Raw genomic sequence first — 13385 nt, 5'->3', positions numbered from 1 at the left:
TACACTATATAGCCTATGAGGCTCCCAATTTTATAATGCCCCTTGTGACCCTTAGACTGTAATATTATTGACAGTAACATGAAACACTAAAAATGAATACTAAATTGCACCAACCTGTTACCAGATGACTAACTATAAGCTGAATGGCGGAGACTGTGTTCTGAGAGCTCGGAAGTTAGTACATACTGGCTAAAACTGTGAGAACCCAAAATCCAGGACAGTCCAGCTTAATCCAACGGGTTGGAGGTAATAATTTAGCAAAAAGACACATTTTGGCAATTCAGTTCTGGAAGGCAGCTAGATCTATAACTTACTTCAAAGACACATAGTTGATATGTCCTTGTGGAGAAATGCAACAATACCCCAACTGGAGAGGCTGGAAGGATTGTACAGATGGGAAACTGAATGTATCTGCCTGCTGTCAGATATATACATAGATTGGGTTTTGGTCTTCTTTTGTGTTTTGTAAGAAAAATATGTCCTGGAAATATGTGGGGGCTACTTTAAACTGCTGGGTATGTGTGGTGGCTACCTATATACTGCTGGGTATGTGTGGGGCCTACTGTATACCGCTGGGGAAATTGTGGGGGCTACCAATATACTGCTGGGCACATGTGGGGGCTACTATATACTGCTGGGGCATGTGTGGGGGCTACCTGTTTACTGCAAGGCATGTGCTGACAGCCTGGGGCTACATATATACTCGAGGACATGTGATGGGTATATACCTATATACTGGGGGCATGTGTTGAGAGCCTGAGGCTACATATAAAGGGGGGCATGTGCTGGAGCTGCTTATATACTCGGGGCATGTGCATGACTACATATATACTGGGGGTGCTCTGCTATCTAAATTAATTAAAATTTGCTGGTGTTAAATATGATTAATGAGGGGAAGTATACGATAGTATATATTATAATATATTGAGGGTTTGCAGTATATTATCTGTATATGCAGGGGACACATTGAGGAGCACTTTGTTGTTACCTAGCAGATATTGGGGCACATTTACCAATTGTTCCCAAATATTTCCATTTTGCGCCGTTTTACGCTGAATTGCCCCGGCGGTTTGACGCACATGATCGGACTGTGGCGCATCAGCGCTGGCTTGCACGCAACAGAAATGGGGGGGCGTGGCCGTCGGACAGCTCGACGGATTTGGAAAAAACGCGGAATTTATAAAACTAAATGTGTCGCAAGATCAGCACTTACATGCACCAGGAAGAAGAAGGTGAACTCTGTCGGACCTCGGCGCGGAAGCGGCACCTGCAGACCTTAGTGAATCGCGCCGGACTCGAATCCTCACCGGACAACGCACCGTGGGATCGCGACAGGACTGGGTAAGTAAATGTTCCCCATTATATTGACTTTTTTTAGGGACGGAGTGTGGAGATGTTCTCCAGAGGCCACAGTCAGAAGCGTGACAAATTCTTCAGTGATAAGTCACGGCCAGGAGAAGTTTCCATGATGTTCTCTATCTAATGGAGAAGGATTGGCAACAATGATGAGACTACAAGAAGAAGAGCGGGATGCATGAGACCAGATATAGAAGGAAACATCTCCAGCCTAACAGTAAGGAATGTCTGTGCAGCCAAGATATGCAGTTCATTTATGCTGGTATATATTTATGTGTGGTTATTTACTGCTGATATACATATTTATGCTGCAGTTTCTTCATTTTTGAATATAATTATATGTGCAGGATATTATTATTTGCTGTCTATTCAATCCTGGAAAACATTTATATGTGCAGCCTAGTCATTGGTATCTATGTGTTTGGTATATTCATTGCTGGAGGTGCACCTGTGCCCCTTTCTGCTGCTCTGGTCCAGTGCCAATAGTTGGTGCTGGCCGCCCGCCCGTTCTATTTAAATTCCAGCCCTTTCCTTTTTCCTCTGCCGGGTCTTTGTGCCCTAGAGAAAGCTGTTTTCCATGCCCTTTGCTCTTATTGTGATTTCCTATTGTGACCCACGGTTCTGTTCCTGACTACAGGAGGGCCTGCCTTGACCTTTTGCTACGTCCCGACTCTGGTCCTGACCTCCTGCCTGTCCCCGACTACGATTTTGCACAATGTCTTTGCACCTCGCCTTGGCTGCCACCACGGAGAAAGTCGTACCTGTGGAACGGCCTGGTGGTACCATGCAGCAGCAAGTCCAAACCGATTTTCTATTTACTATTGATAGGCTTTATTGTAGATGATCTCAGATGATTCATGTGATTTTTCTAATTGGGTGGGGGCATTTCATTTTTCTCTTTGTCCTGATTCTGCTGCATTTTTCTGCAATTTTACATGGGGGATGTTTGGGCGCAATTTTGCTTGTCTGCCGAGATGGGTTACACCTTCCCCCGTTCTGAAACCCCAGATACGCCACTGTCAACACACCTACTGCAAAAATTACTGTTTACCTGCTACCTACTGTAATATAGTTCAGCCCCTTTACTGTCATGGTATATATATATATATATATATATATATATATATATATATATATATATATAATATCAGAAGCAGAAATCACATTTTTACTAACTAACCTCATGCTGGGTAACTGGTATAAGCTGACTGCCACATCTCCACTAATGATAACACCATTACTTAGAGTATTCTTCCACCCCCATGTCCCCTCCTGCCATTCCCTCCTCCTCCACAGCACCCTGATTTCTCACATAGCTGTTCAGCTCCACAACTGCCATAGAATGACATAACACATGTTATTGCCATGGAAACCCCTCCTACAGCCTTAATGTCCCTTAAAACATTCCAAACTTCTGATGCATCATAGATGGTTGTGCCTCCCTGTACAAATTGGGCTTTACAGAATAACTTTTGGAGTCATGTTTAAAATCACAGCAGGAGAGCTCGTAGAACTGATAGAGTTAACTAGTCATGTGTCACTAGTTTACTATTATTTCAATTAAAATTTGTATTTCAAAGCTGCCTAAAACAAATCTCCTTAACCCCTTAATGACAATGAATCTTCTTGTAATGTATTTTTCTGTTCAAAAGACATAATTTTTCCCCCCATCACAGTGGTTATATGAGAGCTTGTTAACCAGAAAGCATTTTTTGTGATCTGACGTGACATGTGTTGATTTATATGGTTATAACTTTTGAACACTTTAATTTACCAAAGTGATTTTGAGATGTCACATGTTGTACTTCACATTTGTGGTAAATCTTGGGTGATATGTTTTGTGTTTACTTACAGTATGTATATAAGTTTGCCATTTTCAAAAATTATCTAGTTTTCACACATATAGTTTTTCAACCCAAATTAGCTTCTAACTAACATTTCTCAAATGTCAGCTTAATAATTTTTAAAATGTCTGGATATTTTTTTACGTCACACGGCGTCCAATTCAAGCATCAGTTTTCCGTATTGTCAAGGAGATTTCAAGATTTACTTTTTTGGGATCATTTTTGTTTGGAATGAAGGATTTTCACCCTTTTTTCTTGGATCCAGTCTACATGAACATAGTTCAGAATTCTACACAGAAACAGGTTTTTAGAAGATTGTTAACCCTTTGAGATCTTCAAAGTAATTTAGTATGGTCCAATTTTGTCAGTAAAACATTAATTTAGCCCTAAAATTTACACATTTACAAAAGATAAAAAGAGAAAACCCATCTTATAATTGTTTTACAATTTCTCCCGAGTACAAAAACACCCCACATGTGGACATTACTTCTTTGCCTAAAGCAAGACTAAGAAAGGAAAGTGCTGTAAATTGTTTTTCTGCTAATGCTGCCATGTGCATTTTTCAGTGATACTATTTTGGGGTGTCTATGCCCTATTGATCAAAATTTTTTAAAACTTTTTTGTAGGGGAAAGTTGTAGAAAAAAATCAATTCTGTAATTTATTTTTAACAGTTCTTTTGGTGTTCTCCGTATTTCCTAAGTATCATGTTATCTTTATTCTATGGGTCGGTTTGATTATTGCAAAACTAAATTTCTAAAAAAATATTTCTATATGTTTTATTAATTTTTTAAAATAAAACCTAATGTGGGGGAAAAAAATCTATAATTTTTGCATCAACATTTTCCAAGTGGCATAACACTTTAAATCTTTGGTCTATACAGCTGGTTGGGAACTAGTTTTTTGTTGTATTTTACTACAATACTACAATCACTTTTTATTGCATTTTATGTGATAGATAAAAATCATAATTTTTTGTGGGGTTTTTAAAAAAACTTTTTTACTCTGTTCATTGTGTGGGTTCAATGATTTAAGAAATCCAGCAGAATGTACCAGTACCATAAGTAAAATGTAACTTTTAATAATTACTGATAAAATAAGTTCACAGTGACCCACAATAGTATACGCATCAACCATCTAGTCAGCAAAAACACATCAGAAAGGGAGCTCGTTCAGACCTCCAATATGTCTCTTCTGACACGGTCCCCAGTAATACCTCACCATGCCTTAGTGCTTTCCTGTATAGCATATGACACGGTGCATCATCTCAAAACCACGGACCAACATTAATCCGGACAGTAAGGAATAATAGGGTGGATCTCACCAGTCTTCGATGCTCCGTCTCCTGGTCGAGCGGTACTGGTCTGGAGGTACAGGACCTATTAAGCCCTACAATTGCTTTGTATCCTGTCCCCGCAATATTGCTCCCGCCCTGACAAGGACGGTCCCAGTTCTGTCCCTTTCAGACCCTGTTAGTCCCTAATATTATACTAGTATGGTGGCTAGATGTAGTGGCATGGGCCCATCGTTTTTGATTCATTTTAACCCTTTGATGTGGAGCTTTTGCAGCCATACTTAGCATCAAGACTGCATAGCCCACTACATTACTTTATTCCCCTGATGAGTGCGTCACACGACGTACGAAACGCATAGGGATTACATATTAGGAACTAACAGGGTCTGAAAGGGACAGAACTGGGACCGTCCTTGTCAGGACGGGAGCAATATTGCGGGGTCAGGATACAAAGCGATTGTAGGGCTTAATAGGTCCTGTACCTCCGGACCAGTACCGCTCGACCAGGAGACGGAGCATCGAAGACTGGTGAGATCCACCCTATTATTCCTTACAGTCCGGATTAATGTTGGTCCGTGGTTTTGAGATGATGCACCGTGTCATATGCTATACAGGCATGGAGAGGTATTACTGGGGACCGTGTCAGACGAGACATATTGGAGGTCTGAACGAGCTCCCTTTCTGTTTTTGCTGACTAGATGGTTGATGCGTATACTATTGTGGTTCACTGTGAACTTATTTTATCAGTAATTATTAAAAGTTACGTTTTACTTATGGTAATGGTACATTCTGCTGGATTTCTTATCAATTTATGGATGTATTTTTCTTGACTTGAAAAGTGAGTTAGCCAACTAGGCAACCTTTTTCTGTCTTGTTCGGATTTAGAGGGTTCAATGATTTAGTTTTATTGTACAGGTCATTACGGTTGTGGCTGACAGACATTTGCTATGGACAGCCCTGATGTCTTAGATCAGACCCCAGTGTTGCTTAAGCAATGATCAGTGCCCCCTGAAAAAAACTCTTTGGGGGTGCCAAGCAGGCAGGGAATCTCTGTACAGCACTACTACTACTACTATCCTTAATTTATGGGCTGAGTACACTATTGTGTTTATGTGGACACAGTACTGTACTACTTCTCTTATTCTGTATATACGGTACAAAGTATTGTACTATTACTATCCTGTGCATATGGACACAACAAAGGATTACTTATCCTGTCCTGTTTGTATGGACACCACACTGTTCTACTAGTCTTGCCCTGTTTATATGGGCACAACGCAGTACTACTTCTCCTATTCTGTATATACGGTACACAGTACACAGTACAGTACTACTACTACTATCCTGTGTATATGGACACAACATAGTATTACTAATCTTGTCCTATTAATATGGACACCACACTGTTTTACTAGTCTTATCCTGTTTATATGGGCACAGCACAGTACTACTTCTCCTATTCTATATATACGGTACACAGTACACGGTACAGTACTACTACTACTATCCTGTGTATATGGACACAACATAGTATTACTAATCTTGTCCTATTTTTTTTTAAATCAGGTAGTTTTTATTAGAGGTTTTTACCCCTTTTTCCATACATCCATGAACAAAATTTACATCAACACAGAAAAAAAAACTGCCGCAGGCAGCCAACAGTAGTACATATTATCACATGCAAAGTATCAATTATACATTGTTACCACATTTCTGTACCGTTTCTGTGTTTTTGATCTACCCGTAACACAAACATAATCCCAACAGGCCCCCCCCCCAAACCCCTCTCCGTGAGCCAGCTCCCTATTTGGGCCATCTGATCCCAAATCAACTGAGACGTGTGTGCCTTGTAATTCTTTATCTTGCTAACGATAGCTGATATTCTAGACTCGCTCTAATTCTAACCAGAGCAGTAGAGGGCAGACCGGGAGTATCGAACCATCTACCCCATATCTTTTCAAATTTAGGAATACAATTCCTTTTTAAGTATGTACTATATTCTAGCCGTATAGCCGCATTCATACGTTCTACAAACTCCTTTTTGTCTGGAGGCCGAGGCCTTATCCAATGGGCAGCTATTACCTTTCTGGCCTGATACAACGATCGCTGTATCGCAACATTAATGGGTTCAGTCACATTATGCACATTTAGCACCATCAAAAGACATGCCAGAGGAGACTCTTCAACAGAAATGGAATAAACTTTACGTATGATGTCTAAGACAGACTTCCATAAAGTTCCTAGTTCCCTGCACTCCCACATCATATGGAGTATCCCAGCCTCCTCCGCTCCACACCTGGGGCATTCAGAATTTGGTCTAACGCCTATTTGACCCAGCAATTGGGGAGACTTGTACGCTCTATGCAGGAGCCGCAAATGGGACATTCTGCGTGCTTCACTAGGGGAAAGAGTAGGTAGCAATTCCAGGGCCTCGGTCCATTGTTCTTCTGAAATAGGGCCCACATCCCTGTTCCACTTAGTGAAGCATTTTAGCGGGATATCCTTATTGGAGTCACTAAGCAATACTGTATATATATAAGAAATTAAACCTTTGGTAGAATTTGCTTTTAAAATCCTCTGCAATGCCCCACTAGTACCCACCTCTATTGGCTCATCCCTATTCTGTGTGTTAAACGCATGGCAGAGTTGTAAATATTGGTAAAACCAGGCATGTGGCAGTTGAAAGTCCTCTTGCAATTGGGCGAAAGTTTTACAGCTATCATCCACGCATAGATGTTTCAGTGTCTTCACCCCTTTTGCTTCCCACGGAGTAAATCCCTCCAGCCTGAATATTTCTGGTAAAGCCGGATTACGCCATAGTGGCGTATCTGAGGTATATTTGGGAATGCCCATAATTACCTTAGCTTTCTGCCACACCTTATACATAAGGGATAGGGTCGGCTTTTTCCCCATATCCCCCCCGCCAAATGCTGCTTCTAAAGCGTGCACCGGTGTTGTGTGCTTTGTCCATAGACTTATTAGCCTGCCTGAGGAGGTGCTCTTTCCCTCGACAATATCTTCCCCCCATCCTTTGAAATGCTGTATCTGTGCCGCTAGAAAGTAGAGCCACGGATTTGGGATTGCCAAGCCACCATCCGTCTTTCCCCTTTGCAGTGTACTTAAACTTATCCTGGCTTGTTGCCCTTTCCATATCAACCTCCTAAACAAGCCATTGATCCTCCGAAAATACTTCTGCGACAGCCAAACTGGCAAATTGTGAATTATATATAGCAACTGAGGCATCAGCACCATCTTGATAAGATTGCCTCTCCCGATCGGGGATAGTGGGAGTTTGCACCATAATTTGATCTTACTTGCAAATTTTGCCAGCAACGGTTCTACGTTGTCCTTAATGAAATCCCTGGGATTTGGTGTCACTTCCACCCCAAGGTATCTAAACTTATTTACCACCTGTAGCGGCACCCCTGCCGGGATATCAATAACTGGATTGGGCGATAGCGGCATTAAAACAGACTTATCCCAATTTATGGAAAATCCAGAATATGTGCCAAACTCTTGTATGATTGACATTACTGTCGGGAGGGACTTGTTCGTATCTCCCATGTATATCAACATGTCGTCTTCCTCCCCCCTTCTTCCTCCCCCTTCCCTGGGAATCCCAAAATCTCTGCAGATTTTCTTATAGCGACTGCCAGTGGTTCTATTGCAATGGCAAATAAGTAAGGGGACAGCGGACACCCTTGTCTTGTACCCCTTTCGAGTGCGAACTCATTGGATACCCCCCCATTAACTTTAATGCGTGCCTTAGGACTGGAATAGAGTAGTTTTACCCATCCAATAAATTTGGGCCCGAATCCCATTTTATCCAGGACTGTCCATAAATATTCCCACTCGACGCTGTCAAATGCTTTGGCAGCGTCGAGTGAGAGGACAGATCGCTCCCCTTCTCCTGTCTTTTCAGATTGGATATTCAGATATAGCCGTCTTATATTTAAGGCCGTGGACCTGTCCGGCATGAAACCTGATTGGTCTAAGTGGATCAGAGAAGTGATTACCCCTGTCAGCCGATTAGCCAGGGCCTTGGCTATAATTTTGACGTCCACTGGGAGCAATGAAATCGGTCTATACGAGTCCGGTTGCTTAGTATCCTTGCCTGCTTTTGGGAGTAATACTATCATTGCCTCCCGCATAGATGCCGGGAGCACTCCTGAAATCTCTGAACCCTGAATAACCTGTAACAGGCGAGGGAGCAAAACTTCGCTATGTTTCTTAAAAAATTCCGCTGGCAAGCCGTCCATGCCCGGCGCCTTCTCATTAGGGAATGAGCCCAGGGCATTTTCTAATTCCTCCACAGATAATGGGGTTTCCAACTGATTTTTCTGTTCCTGGCTAAGGGTAGGCAACTCTATTTTGGTGACATAGTTGGTAATTTCTCCCTTGTCCTTGACCAGCTTGGTGGAATAAAAGGCGCTATAAAAATCAGAGAAGACTTTAAGAATGTCACTATCCGAATTAACTAATGCACCTGTCGAGGCATATATTTCTTTGATATGATTTGTCCCTTCTTGCGACTTAACTATATTGGCAAGAAGATGACCTACAGCCTCCCCCTGCACAAAGTATTTTTGCTGTAGAAAAAGTCTTTTATCCTCAGCTACCTTAAGGGTGTGTTCTTTTAGTAACTGCTGAGCCTCTTTCCAACAAGCCTCCCTCTCCGGCGATGGGGAGTTGATATATTCCTGCTCTGTTGTTATAACCCTCTGTTGCAAATGGGTGGTAAGTTCCCTAGATTTTGATTTGTGTGAATTAATGCGCGCCTTGTATATCCCTCTCATATACATTTTGACCGAGTCCCACAGGGCACCTTCTGTGACTCCTACCTCATTTGTGCTAAGAAATTCCTCTATCTCATTCCGGAACTCATTTCCTTTGTCTACTAACTGCAGCCAAAAAGGGTTTAGTCTCCAGGAGCCCACGGGTCTAATTAGTAAGGTTGGGATTACAATTTCAACCAGTATAGGGGAATGATCAGAGATACTGCGGGGCAAGTATCTGACTTCCCGCACATAATTATGCATTTGGGGAGATATTATCGCCATATCTATTCTTGAAAACGTTGCATATGAGCTGGAGTAGCAAGAGAACTGTCTAACGTCTGGGTTCCGGCTCCTCCACCAATCGTACCAACCCACTTTTTCTAGTAGCTTAGCCAGCACTGTGGGCTCATCTGTTCTAGTCTGTTGTCTCGAGTTGTACCTGTCTATACTAGGTAACAAAACCATGTTGAAGTCGCCTCCAATTAACACTGGCAGCTGAGGGAGGGAATTGATATACGCCATTATACGTTTCAGCACTTCACATGTAAACGGAGGCGGAACATAAACCGCCACCAAAACTTGAGGGGTTCTATATATGGTGCAGTGTAAGCATACAAATCTACCATCTGCATCAATTAGAGAGGAGTTACACTCGAATGGGATGGTCCGAGGCACCAATACACTGACTCCTCTGGCATGCGTAGAGAATGTAGAGTGGAAGCTATGTGCAACCCACCCTTTTTGTAGGACCTGCGTGGATTCTTTTGTTAAGTGTGTTTCATTTAAGCATATGATAGACTGTCTATGTTGTTGTAGAGAAGTAAAGACTGCCAATCTTTTACTGACATCCCCTAATCCTCTGGTATTCCAGAATATTACATTATACTTATTAGTCATTATCACATACAGTGCTCATTTTGCTACACACGGACTTAATCAATATATCCCTAACTAGAAGCTGGCTCACCCCTCCCTTCCCATTTCCCCAACATACAACTCTTATAACAAAACTTACAAAAGACATTCTCCCAAGGTCAGGAGATGGGAGCCAAGTTGTCCCTCCTGTACCTTTATGTGAGTATGCTCGACTTTTCCAGCTACAACTCTATCTCTGCCTTGTATTACAGAATAGAATAATCTCAACGATATCAGAGCTCCTGCCTCCGCCCGCCGACAATTACCCAGCGTTGCAAGGCAAAAGTTAAGATATACCTTCCAGCATATAATTATAAAACATACATTTTAACACCATAACGGAATTATATCAACTGTCTAGAAACATATGCAACATAGACGTATCTCACTGCTCTTCTCTGTCACCAACTCGTAGTCTCCCTTCATTTTCGTCTAGCCAGTGCGCTGCAGCCTCCGATGATTCAAAGAAGTGGGTGGTGTCAAAGGCTACCACTCTTAACTTGGCCGGGTATAGCATAGAATAAGGAATTTGTAGTCCCCTTAATCGCCTCTTCACATCCATGAATTTACTGCGTCTTTTCTGTACCTCCATGGAGAAATCCGGATATATGGCCACAACTTTGCCCTCCACAGTTAAGTCCGGGTGATCTCTTGTCTTTTTCAGAATCTGGTCCCGATCTCGATAGTGCAGTAGTTTGAGAAGCATTGGTCTCGGCCTGGCCCCTGGTGGTGGCGGTCTGGATGGGACTCTATGAGCCCTTTCTATAGCAAATAACGGAGTAAGAGTCTCTTGGCCCATTTTATCTCTCAACCAACTATCCATGAACCCCATCGGATCTTGACCTTCTGCTTTCTCCGGGATTCCCACAATCCTCAGATTGTTTCTACGCAGCCTGTTTTCTAAATCATCAGACTTGGAGATTAGTAAGGATACATTGTGGTTCAATCTCTTCAGCTCCTTTTGCATAGGAACCATCTGATCTTCCACTTCGCTCATTCTATCCTCCACTGCATGCACACGATCGTTGGTTTTTTTCATGTCATGCCTAATTAAATTGATATCTTCTGTTAGGCCCCCAATATGTGAGTTCATTGTTAACATTGCCGTACCACAGTGCGCTACTGCCTTGAATACGTCCTTAAGTGTTGGCTCTTCTGGTACCTGCAAAGATGCTGCCATTTCCGCAACCGTTGTGGGTTGTAGGGGAGTCTTTGGACCTTTCTTTTGTCGTTGTGGCTGCGACTCCTCCATTTCTTCCATCCCCTCATCCTCTGATTCCTCCGGGGAACTCGCAGCCATTGTCTTCTTGGAAGATTTACTTCCTGATTTACTCGCCCCTTCCCAGGCAAATTTTTCCAATCTTGCTGCCACCTCCTGGAATCTGGTCGCAAACCCTTCTCCTCCTTGTTTAGCTGGAGTGCTCAGGGTGCTATTTTTACCGTCCTTTTTGCGAGCTCCCGAACGTGTCATACTGGTAACTACGGACACGGTCTTTAGGCCACTTCCCGTGAATAATGTGTACTTAGGCGCACTTGACAAGGCACAGTCCAATTTAAAAATGCAGGAATATGTTGTAGATATCTTAGGAATCAGATCTCACTAGACCAAATGAACTGGGTCACTCATACATAGATCTTGGCAATCGGTGATTCACTTCACTGCAGATAGACCTGCACTTTGCAGTGGATTAACTATTCAAGTCCTGAGCTTCTGTATTACTTTCCAGGCCTTTATTAAGGTGGCTATTGCAGGACTTTACGTTGTTATTATAGCACCTCCAGTGAAAGTACTCACAGTTCGTTTTTCAGAAGAATGCAAGGGGCATATCTGCTCAATTCTTCTCCTTTATTCTGCCACCTTTTGCCTGTGTTATATCACTGGGCCTCCGTGACAGCCTCTGTGGCAAAATGGCGGACCCCACGAGGCAAGGAAGGAAGGAGTAGTCTCTCACCCCAGGATCTCTGTAGCTCTCCGGCACCAGTGTCCTTCTACTTTCCTTGGGCCTCCGAAGCTGATCTTTACCCCCTCCGCGGTTCTATGTATGCTGCTACGAGTGTCTGCAGCGCTTCCAGGTTGCCGCGCAGCTACTCCCCCGTTTTGCAAGATGGCGGGCGCCACGAGGCATTACACATACGGCGTACTTCCCGCTGGGACCGCCGCAGCCCTCCGGTGTATTTCACCTACGGTACTTCGGAGCCCTCCGTTCCAACAGGGACTCACGTCTCCGGAGCTCATGTATGCTGCGGGTATCCCTCCCACTCCACGGCCGCCTCTCTTCAGCTCCGGTCTCCGTCTCTCAGCTGGCTCACCGGCTGACAGCCTCCTCACTGTGTACTGTGCCTATCGAGCAGCGTCCCCGTTAGGTGTCTCTATAATTTGTCCAGCTGGACACAGGATTCTGCAGTATGGGTGGCAGGAGCTCCGTGCCGTGCTTCCACTCACATCCCTGGTCAGGCCACGCCCCAATCTTGTCCTATTAATATGGACACCACACTGTTCTACTAGTCTTATCCTGTTTATATGGGCAAAGCACAGTACTACTTCTCCTATTCTGTATATACGGTACACAGTACACGGTACAGTACTACTACTACTATCCTGTGTATATGGACACAACATAGTATTACTAATCCTGTCCTATTTATATGGAAACCACACTGTTCTACTAGTCTTATCCTATTTATATGGGCACAGCACAGTACTACTACTCCTATCCTGTACATATGGGCACAGAATCACAATCCTGGTGTCATCTGATAAAAGAGAATATCCACTTCATGTTTCTAGCTGCCAGAGAACCAGAGATATTAATGTTTAAAGTGAAAATTGGGCATGCAATCTTCATATACAGATCACATTCCTAACTTGCATTTTAACAGATAACGGGGCACATTTACTAAGAATGTAGGAAACTGTAATAAAAGTGCTCTGCCTGTGTATAATTCTCAGTGGGGCAGAAATCATGAATCTGGTACTTCCCTGCACTGGCCCGACAGAGTTCACCAACTTGTGCACCTTTAACATAGGGTGTGCAACGGTTCGACTGAGCGTCGGGACGCCCCCTAGTTTGTGTCACATGGAGACTAGTGAAGCTGCACCACAAAATGGTCGTATGCGACACATTTGTGGTGCAGACAGACTTCTTCTTTATTACCTGTGCAAGCAGTTTTCATTAGAAAGAAAAGTCCGAAAGAAAACC

This window comes from Engystomops pustulosus, chromosome 2, assembly GCF_040894005.1.
Source record: "Engystomops pustulosus chromosome 2, aEngPut4.maternal, whole genome shotgun sequence".
Classification (NCBI taxonomy): Eukaryota; Metazoa; Chordata; class Amphibia; order Anura; family Leptodactylidae; genus Engystomops; species Engystomops pustulosus.
Note: the sequence above shows the minus strand (reverse complement) of the source record.